Below are 11,575 nucleotides of genomic sequence, written 5' to 3' on the forward strand. Positions count from 1 at the left end.
AGCCCTAAAATCAGGTGTCATTTCCTCCGTGATAATGTCACGATCCCGTCACGTCGCTGTCAGAGCTTCTGTTCAGTGGCTTTCTGCTAAAATGCAGCGACGCAGACGCAATTGAAGAAGGAAACATTAATCAGGAGATAACAGCAGGAAATGAAACCATTAATGTCTTCCTGTGAGGCAGAGGCAGAATTAAGGAGAAACACGCAGTCGGCCTGAGCGCTGCTTGATTATGCAGATGAAAAATGTCTTATTAAAGTACATACAACACGGCATTAATGCACGCCGAGCGTGTTTCAAGATGAATTAAGTTGGTTGAAGTTAGCCAGTCGTGAACATGGTTTTATTGCCGGAGGGTCGAGATGTGAAAGCAGCAGACTCTCAAATTGCTTTTGTATGCGGGGCTCATTTCATATATCTACAGTGACAACATCTGAGGAGCGTCTCTGCGTCTCGCGGGGCGAAAGAGGCTCGCGGACTATAATAATAGAGAATCCAGAGCTGCTCGTACTGGAGGAGACTCTCATGCATTTGATGGGCCCTCATTAGCAGCATGTGATGACGCACTGTTGTATTTTTAGGGTTTGTTTGTGTAACGCTCCATGAGGGAATATGCTCGTCCACATACTGCTGCAGTTAGACGAACACGTGTGAATCAGCTCCACTGCTTCTGTTTGGCCTTCAGTGACTGTTGTTTTATTAGAGAGAGAGAGAGAATGTTATCTGCAGCTGCTGTATCTGCTATCTGTCTCAGTCACACTGTCTGTCCGTCCATCCGTCTGTCTGTCTGTCCATCTGTCTGTCCATCTGTCTGTCCATCCGTCCATCCGTCTGTCTGTCTTTCTTTCTGTCCATCTGTCTGTCCATCCGTCTATCCGTCTTTCTTTCTTTCTTTCTTTCTTTCTTTCTTTCTTTCTGTCTGTCTGTCTTTCTGTCCATCTGTCTGTCCATCCGTCTATCCGTCTGTCTGTCTTTCTTTCTGTCTGTCTGTCTGTCTATCCATCTGTCTGTCCATCTTTCTGTCTGTCTGTCTACCGATCCGTCTGTCTGTCTGTCTGTCCATCCATCTATCCGTCTGTCCGTCTGTCTGTCTTTCTTTCTTTCTTTCTTTCTGTCTGTCCATCTGTCTGTCCGTCTGTCTGTCTGTCTGTCCATCTGTCTGTCCATCCGTCTATCCGTCTGTCTGTCTTTCTTTCTTTCTGTCTGTCTGTCTGTCCATCTGTCTGTCCATCCGTCTATCCGTCTGTCTGTCTTTCTTTCTGTCTGTCTGTCTGTCCATCTGTCTGTCCATCCGTCTATCCGTCTGTCTGTCTTTCTTTCTGTCTGTCTGTCTGTCTGTCCATCCGTCTATCCGTCTTTCTTTCTTTCTTTCTTTCTTTCTTTCTTTCTTTCTTTCTTTCTTTCTTTCTTTCTTTCTTTCTGTCTGTCTGTCTTTCTTTCTTTCTGTCTCTCTGTCTGTCCATCTGTCTATCCATCTGTCTGTCCATCTTTCTGTCTGTCTACTGATCCGTCTGTCCGTCCATCTGTCTGTTCATCCGTCTATCCATCTATCCGTCTGTCTGTCTTTCTTTCTTTCTGTCTCTCTGTCCGTCCATCTGTCTGTCCATCCATCTATCCGTCTATCCGTCTGTCTGTCTGTCTGTCTGTCCGTCTGTCTGTCCGTCGATCTGCCTGTCTATAAAATTACAGTTTTATTTATTTCAATTTCAGTTCTTTTAATTCTGCTTCCTTACATTCAAATTTATATTTCAGTTCTGAATCCTGTTTGCTGCCTCATTTCAAATTCAAAAGCCACTCTTAGTTCAGTATCTCTCTCTGTCACATGCATAATACATATATTTTTATCGCTCTGTGTCATCGATACCGTCATTTGACAAACTGCTCTTGGCAGAGTATACAGTAGAGAATGAGTCAGTGCACACATAACCGCTAGAACACATAAAGAATGCTAGGAAAACAAAGATTTATTGATGTTGCATGTATAGATACAGTCAGTATGCAGTAACTAGATCATATTTATCATATGTAGATTGATTGCTCTCAAGGGCTTGCTCCCTCTTCATCTAAACATTTTATGGAGATTTTTGTCTTTGGCTGCTCACTGCGAGCTTTAAGATATTAATGCACCATTTCCTCTAAAGCTGCTTTGGAACAACATGGATTATGAAAAGCGCTAAACAAATAAAAATGACTTGATTTATACTGAGGGCAGCTGGAGGGAAAACTAATCCTGGTGACCACACATACCATGGGAAAAAACACAGAGACACAATAGATTTACATTTATTCATTTAGCAGCCGCTTTTATCCACAGCGACTTACAAATGAGCAACATTACAAGCAATTTGTCATAACAGCTACAATATTCATAGTACACAAGCTAGAGGAGAAATGCAGAAAGAGAGCAAGAGAACAAGAATGAGAATAGCTTGCTTTTAAATAAGAATATGACTCATGAAGATATCTACGTTACGCAGTTAATTTTAACCCTATAAAGCTACTGTAACATATTTAATATAAACCTGTTTCACACAATCTCCTCATGTCTTCTGTCTCTGATTGATAGTTTAGAGTTTTTTATCCAGTAAAAGCTCTTTTGGTGTAATTGTACAAGCGTCCAGCTTCAGCTGCTGCTTCAGTGTCAAATCTTGACTGGTTTTGATCAAGTAGACGTCAGAATAACTGCAGTCATATTTCCAGATGAACACTTACTGGACTGAAGCAGCTCAGCTTTACTTGATTCTCCATCAATCATTTTTAGTCTCAAATCTGATCATCAGGATCTTTTGAGGAGCTTTACTCTCACTGTTCCTCAGCGGAGGAATGATCTTCATCTCACATCTTCTGAGGAGCGTTTATTCCTTCATCTCTCCATCAGCATTGCATTATATGTTTGGATCATTTCAGTCTCATCTTACTGAGACATATTATTGGAGATATAGAGCAATGACTGATATTTAGATCATTTTATGTCAGCATCTGCTGTACTGTTCTCACTGATTTACATTACAAGCATCAGAATTTCATCATATAAATATCAGCATATCATTCATATTTTTGCTCAGATTGAATAAAACTGAGCAGTTTTTTCCTCCATATTCTCACTGTATGAGACTAAGGTTCAAATATGATACTCAAGAAATATGCAAACTTTTTTATGCAAGATATTTTCTGAAGCTTAATAAACTGTTTCATTTAGATTTTTTCTGTCGATTCTTTCATGCTTCACAGAGTTCAGGGCTGTTATGGTTCAGCACTGAATCCTCTGAGGCTCATGACAGGTTGTGAGGTTGATTCAGTGGTGAAGGTGTTAATTACAGCCGGTGATTCCCATCAGTGTGTCTGAATCCCACTCCTCGTTTTCACTCTCTTCCCACACAGCAGCTCAATTAAACCTCTGTGTGTCTTTCAGGAGCTCCACACGCGCTCATCACAGGACATCAAGACTGACCTCATTTACTTCATTAATACACTACCCTGTGCAGGATTTATCAGTGAATATTATTCTGAGACATAATGTTTTATCACTCAGAAGCATTGCAGAACAATGAAGTGTGGATGTTGTTTAATGCTGAGTTTCACATAAATGCATGTTCTGGAAGGAAGAAAATAAGGTGAATTGTGTTGACTGTAGAGTTGTGAGGCGTCTGTAGTTCTCATCTAATTCTGCAGTCGCTCATATCCAGCACTTCTCTTTCATGTTAGAGTTCAGCACGGTTGAAAGCGGTCGGCGAGATCCTTGAAGCCGGACCTTCTTCATCTGAGCGCAGAGATCACAGCGACCCTGGAGACGCTCTTCATTACTGAAGAACATGCGTATGCACACAGATACACTGCAGAAACTCCTTCGTACAGTCCTGCTCAACAGAACCAGTGCAAGTACTGCTGCATTTACATCCATGCATTAGGCAGACGCTTTTATTAGAGCGTCTAGCACTGCGTTGCATTGCATTAAAGATACGTGTTATATCAGTCAGGGAAACACCCATGTTTTTACTCATTTTGTCTGTGCATTAATGCATTGAATCTGGTCAGTGATTTTTTCTTTAGTAATATTATGTATAATAATATTACGCATTAATGCCACCCACTTTTTCAGTGGTGCTGGTTTCAGAAGTACTTTTCCATTCATTTTTCTCATTGTTTAAGAGTTATAAGCCGTGAATCAAAGCAAGCAGCAACAAGGTGAATCACAACATTACAATCTTTGATTTGAAGCAAAAAACTAAATGAAAATCAGACAAAAAGACAAATATACAAGACTGTGAGCTTAACAGCTTTAGTGAGAGATGGTGCAACTAAAATCCAATGAAGCAATGCAAATGACAAAACAATAGAGAAATATAGAACAACTTATTTATAGTTAATGATTATATGTATAGAAACAATATATTTTAAGGTTATTCTAAATATCCATACAAATATCTAAGTATTTTGAGAACAACTCGATTATGTTATTAGCCGTACCTCATGGGAGTGGGCGGAGCTCTTTTGATGCATTTTGCTCATCGTGACTCTCTGATTGGTCGAATTTTCTGCACAGCATCATGGCTAATGCAATTTTCCCCTCACATATTTACATGATTATTTTTAAAAATAAGTCAAAATAATGCAAGCAAATCCATTCAACAAAAGCATAGACCATTGGAGCTCTGTGTTTAAAGGTTTATACATTTTCATTAAAAATCAGTTTCCCTATAGAGATGAATGAAGGGATGAAGTTTTCACTGCCAGAATCCGACTGGTAAATAATCACTAGAATATGAGCAACGTACCACAGTGTATATATATATATATATTTCAAAATATACAGAAAATGGCCAAAAATGCATTTGCTTAAATATGTTTTAAAATATATTTAAGTAAATATATTTTCTACCAGTATATTTTGGCGTTTTTTGTATATATTTTTTAAAATAAATTAAAAAAATATAAATATATTTAAAAGTATTTAAAAATATATATTTTTATACAGTATTTCAATCTGAGAAAATATGTGCATGTCAAATTCAGCAAGGAACATATCTTACAATGTTCCAGAAACTTATAATATTAAAATATATGTAAAAAATGAAACATTATTAAATCATCTAGTTCTGATCTGTATTCCAAAAAACAACAACAACCTGAAACAGTATTCTCCTATAAAACATACAATAATCTTTATTTACAACTTTAAAATATATATATATATATATATATATATATATATATATATATTTTTTTTTACAGTGCACTACTTGCAGCGGCTATGCAAATAATTCAGAATTCCTCTCTTTACCAAGTACCAAGTCTTTGTTTACTGAATTATATATTCTGTAATCTTGTATTGTTTTACTTTAACACAGTGGAGTATAATTGTAATGTGATGTTGGTTTATGCTTGATGTTATTATTCAGATCGTCCTCATGAATCATTTAAAGAAGTGCACATTTCCTGAATAAAACCTTCATTGATGCAGCGAGTGAAAGTGACTGAACAGTGCTAAAGAAACTCAAGACGTAAAGGAAAATAATGTATAAGTAAGAAATACTAAACAATGGATGGTTGGATTATTAATTTTCGCAACATCAGACCGTCCAGAAATAGAATCTGTTATCAGACCCTTGAAAAATGCACAGTGCAGGATCCAGGAATGAAATATTAATGCAAGCAGCAGTTTTTGGGTGAAAGTACAGTAGGAGTCCTGGAGCGAGGCACTGTGTTTGTGCTGCCGCTGCTGGAGGGTTTGATCTGTTCTTGGTGACGAATGGAAACTCAGTGGCTAAGCTGCTCGTGTCAATAAAATAAGCGCTCAAGCTTCAGCTTCATAACCCCAGGCTGCTGTTTGTTTGGAAAGCGCTTCCTCCTCCCGTATCTTTGTCCTTTATCAATATTTCATGGCTTATCATGCCCTCTCGTTTGTTTCCAGATGTAATCAGATTGCTTCCTGCTGCTGCTGCTGTTCTTGTTGTTGTGTGTTTGGACAAAGAACAGCCCATACAGCAAGAAAAAAAAACAGTTATATATAGTTACATAAGTTATATAGTATATATACAGGTGCATCTCAATAAATTAGAATGTCGTGGAAAAATTCATTTATTTCAGTAATTCAACTCAAATTGTGAAACTCGTGTATTAAATAAATTCAATGCACACAGACTGAAGCAGTTTAAGTCTTTGGTTCTTTTAATTGTGATGATTTTGGCTCACATTTAACAAAAACCCACCAATTCACTCTCAACAAATTAGAATACTTCATAAGACCAATAAAAAAAACATTTTTAGTGAATTGTTGGCCTTCTGGAAAGTATGTTCATTTACTGTATATGTACTCAATACTTGGTAGGGGCTCCTTTTGCTTTAATTACTGCCTCAATTCGGCGTGGCATGGAGGTGATCAGTTTGTGGCACTGCTGAGGTGGTATGGAAGCCCAGGTTTCTTTGACCGTGGCCTTCAGCTCATCTGCATTTTTTGGTCTCTTGTTTCTCATTTTCCTCTTGACAATACCCCATAGATTCTCTCTGGGGTTCAGGTCTGGTGAGTTTGCTGGCCAGTCAAGCACACCAACACCATGGTCATTTAACCAACTTTTGGTGCTTTTGGCAGTGTGGGCAGGTGCCAAATCCTGCTGGAAAATGAAATCAGCATCTTTAAAAAGCTGGTCAGCAGAAGGAAGCATGAAGTGCTCCAAAATGTCTTGGTAAACGGGTGCAGTGACTTTGGTTTTCAAAAAACACAATGGACCAACACCAGCAGATGACATTGCACCCCAAATCATCACAGACTGTGGAAACGTAACACTGGACTTCAAGCAACTTGGGCTATGAGCTTCTCCACCCTTCCTCCAGACTCTAGGACCTTGGTTTCCAAATGAAATACAAAACTTGCTCTCATCTGAAAAGAGGACTTTGGACCACTGGGCAACAGTCCAGTTCTTCTTCTCCTTAGCCCAGGTAAGACGCCTCTGACGTTGTCTGTGGTTCAGGAGTGGCTTAACAAGAGGAATACGACAACTGTAGCCAAATTCCTCGACACGTCTGTGTGTGGTGGCTCTTGATGCCTTGACCCCAGCCTCAGTCCATTCCTTGTGAAGTTCACCCAAATTCTTGAATGGATTTTGCTTGACAATCCTCATAAGGCTGCGGTTCTCTCGGTTGGTTGTGCATCTTTTTCTTCCACACTTTTCCTTCCACTCAACTTTCTGTTAACATGCTTGGATACAGCACTCTGTGAACAGCCAGCTTCTTTGGCAATGAATGTTTGTGGCTTACCCTCCTTGTGAAGGGTGTCAATGATTGTCTTCTGGACAACTGTCAGATCAGCAGTCTTCCCCATGATTGTGTAGCCTAGTGAACCAAACTGAGAGACCATTTTGAAGGCTCAGGAAACCTTTGCAGGTGTTTTGAGTTGATTAGCTGATTGGCATGTCACCATATTCTAATTTGTTGAGAGTGAATTGGTGGGTTTTTGTTAAATGTGAGCCAAAATCATCACAATTAAAAGAACCAAAGACTTAAACTACTTCAGTCTGTGTGCATTGAATTTATTTAATACACGAGTTTCACAATTTGAGTTGAATTACTGAAATAAATGAACTTTTCCACGACATTCTAATTTATTGAGATGCACCTGTATATATATATATATATATATATATATATATATATATATATATATATATATATAAATTACTAAAACTTTAAATAAAATTAAAATGAGAAATATAAAATATAAAAATAAATTCTAACTTAGAGTATTAATGAAAACTATTAATATTTCTGTCACACCAGGGTTATTTTCCATCAAAAATAAATAAAAAATCTTCAAGTAAAGCTAAAGCATTTTCATTACTTGAAATAAATATTAACTGAAATAAAATATAAAAACGTACACTAGCTAGCTCCCAAAACAACATTTCTCAAGTTGAAGAACTAACATAAATAAAAAATAAAATAAAAAATAAATAAATAAATAAAAAAATAAAAATAAATAAATTGAATACATACTAAATAGATATTTCTTAAAAAATACACAACTAGAAATTTTAATAAAAGAAATAATAAAATTCTAAATATTAACAAAAACTAGTATGTCATACATATTTTATGTATATTATAATATATAATATTAAATTATAATTATGTATTATATGAATCTCAATGATACTGAAATAACCTGACTGTTTCTGAGATGTTTGTGTTTTCTTCAAATGTTCTTTTCTTCTGAAGGTGAGTGAATCTATATTCAGATAGTGAGATGATTATCATTCATAGAAACTTTCTGAACACAAGACGTGATGAAACAGCAGTTCAGATGACTTCATTCTGTGTACTTCAACTCAATGATTTTATTCAAATGTAGACAGAAATACTGTCTTCGGGGATCAGAAAATCATTGTACAGATTACAGAGAGAGTGAGATGTCATCAGAAATCTGTGTGATGTTATTATACGTCTGGAAGCGAATCCCTGAATGCAGTCTTGTTGTTTTTATGCTGATGCTCACTAAATCTTCATCTGGACAGAGTCCATGAAATGTCCGTGTCAGTGCGAGTTTATATGAGCTATAATGAGCTGATCGTGTTTGTGTGTCACTTTTTTTCTTTTTAATTAATCAAACTACTGTTCTTTCTTTAAATAAAAAAAAGTTTGCCAATACTGCTGCAAAACACAGGTAAAGAGTGCAGTGAACAGTTATGGAATAAAAAACAAAGCTAATTGCTACATTTTATTGCATGGTTCAGATGTTTTTGCAAGTTATAAACTCAGAATTGCAAGTACATATTTTTTTTTTTTAAATATATATATATATTTCTCACAGTTGCAAGTTAACTTCTCTTATTTCTGACTCTGAGTTTTTATCTTTAAAAGTTCAGAATTATGATATACAAATTTGCAGCTTTGAGAAAAAAAGTCAGAATTTTGAGATTACAAGTCATGATCTTACAAGTTGCAGTCTAGCCTTTTTTATTCCGTGGCAGAATTATCCAAAACCACTTGCAATAGAATTTTTATTTATTTATTTATTTTATTTTTTTGTATCATTTAAAGTTTATCATGTGTGTGATATGGCAGATGTTGATTTGGCATGGAATTATTTTAAGATAATTTGTTTTTAGCTCTAATTGATAAACATGCACCTCTAAGAAGATTTAGAGTTCGTGGTAAAGACAATCCATGGTTCAATACATCTGTTTCTTCTTCTATCAGAGAAAGAAATATTGCTTGATCCAAGGCTAAAAGAACTAATAGTGCTAGTGATTGGGAACAATTTAGGGTACTAAGGAGTAAATGTACTAAAATGATTAAAAATGCAAAAAGTGAGTATTATCTTAGTATGATAAATACAAATTTGAAAGATCCTAGTAAATTTTGGAAGCTGATAAAATCATCAACTGGGTCTATGTTGGCCCCAGCAGCTCCCGATTTAATAAGGGTAAATAATGAAGAAATTAAGGATAAATATAATATAGCAGAAGCTTTTAATACACATTTTACTTATATAAGTTCTATTATTTCATCTGGCTTCTCTGTAGATGCAGATGGTAAGGATGATATGACCATCTCTTCAAGTTGTATAAGAAATGTTTTTAATTTTCTACCTATTTCCCCGTCTCAGGTTCATAAAGCCTTGATAAGTGTTGATTGTAAAAAGTCTGCTGGCCCTGATCAAATAGAGCCTTACTTTTTAAAATTACCTGCAGACTCAATAGCGAGACCTATTGCTTCTATTTTTAATTTAAGTTTAAGTTGTGGTTTGATACCAAATTCTTGGAAGTCAGCAATTATTTGGCCATTATTGAAGGGTGGAGATTCTACTGTATTGGATAATTATCGGCCTATTTCAAGATTGTCTGTCACAGCTAAAGTGTTTGAATCTATGGTAAATGAACAGTTAAAGTACTATTTGTCAGCTAATAATATTTTATGTCAAACTCAATCAGGTTTTAGACAAGGACATAGTACTGTAACTGCTACAATGTCAGTCACAAATGATATAATAATTGCATTGGATGGAAAAAAATCATGTGCTGCACTTTTTATTGATTTATCAAAAGCATTTGATTCTGTGAATCATGCTCTTTTGTTGCAAAGGCTTAAATGTGTAGGTTTTAATGATATAGTGTTGAAGTGGTTCTCTAATTATTTGACTGGAAGGCCTCAATGTGTGTCCATAGATAATTATGTTTCTGCTCCTATAATAGTGAAGACAGGTGTTCCTCAAGGATCAATTTTGGGGCTGATTTTATTCTCTATTTATATAAATGAACTTGGTAAAGGAATTGAGCCAGCAAATGAACATTTTTATGCAGATGACACTATTCTCTACACTATGGCTCCATCTTTACAGAATGCTTTTAATTCATTTCAGACTTCTCTTGGTAATTTAAAATTAGTGTTAAATGCTAAAAAAACGAAATACATGATTTTTACACGGTCCAGATTACCATTAAATGATTTTATGATTCAAACTTTAAATGGTACACAGATTGAAAGGGTTGAATCTTACAAATATCTTGGTATCTGGCTCGATGATAAGCTGACTTTCAGTTCTCATATCGATAGTCTTTTAAAGAAATTGAGACCAACGCTAGGTTTTTATTTTCGTTTAAAAAAATGTTTCTTCTTTGTTGCTCGAAAATGTTTAGTAGAAAGTACTCTTTTATCAGTATTGGACTATGGTGATATAATTTATATACATGAACCTCAGAATGTTTAGAAAAATTGGATGTAGTTTATCATGCTGCTTTATATGAAATGACAAACTGGACTTCCTTGAGCTTAAGGAGAAAAAAACATATGTTGATTTTTATTTTAAAAGGTTTAGTGGGTAAATTACCACAGTATATATCTAGTTTGTTGGCATACTGTACAAATATTTATAATACCAGATCAACAGATAAACTTTTACTTAAGATGCCGATTTCTTTATACAGAGATGAGTCGTTCTGCTTTTTCTAATTATGCTCCGTGTGTGTGGAATGAGCTTCAAGATATATTACATATGGGTTTTGTACCATCTCTTGCTATGTTTAAAAATATTTTAAAGTCTGTTTATATAGAACAGTGTACATGTTTTAATAACTGACGAGGATTTGTATTGTTTTTAGAAAATTGTGTTTTATGTTTGTTCATTGTGTGGTGATGTCTATCTCTTTGTAAATTTGTCCTTTGCTGTCTATCTTGACCAGGACTCCCTGGTAGAAGAGATATTGTATCGGGACTTTCCTGGTTAAATAAATAAAAATAAATAAATAAATAAAAAGCGTCTCTTGTATTTGATGTTGATTCAATGTTATTGCTGGCAGGTATTTTTATGTGATTGACTGATGCTTGTTGATGAATGCTCTCATTTGCTCTTGGAGGGCAAACGCTGCTCATAATAAGAGCTCATTTTTCTGACTTAATGACATTTCGAGCTCTGCAGACGATTGCTGCTTTTATCCTCCGTCGCATTATTCCAGCTCTGGCTCTGCTGATTTGAATGAGCTGACCTTTATATTCAGCGTTACAGCAAATCGAGACTTTCGCTTGACTTCCAGAGAAACACTGCAGATCTGCTGATGTTCCTCAGACCTTCAGACGTCTGCAGTGA

This window comes from Onychostoma macrolepis, chromosome 05, assembly GCF_012432095.1.
Source record: "Onychostoma macrolepis isolate SWU-2019 chromosome 05, ASM1243209v1, whole genome shotgun sequence".
NCBI lineage: Eukaryota > Metazoa > Chordata > Actinopteri > Cypriniformes > Cyprinidae > Onychostoma > Onychostoma macrolepis.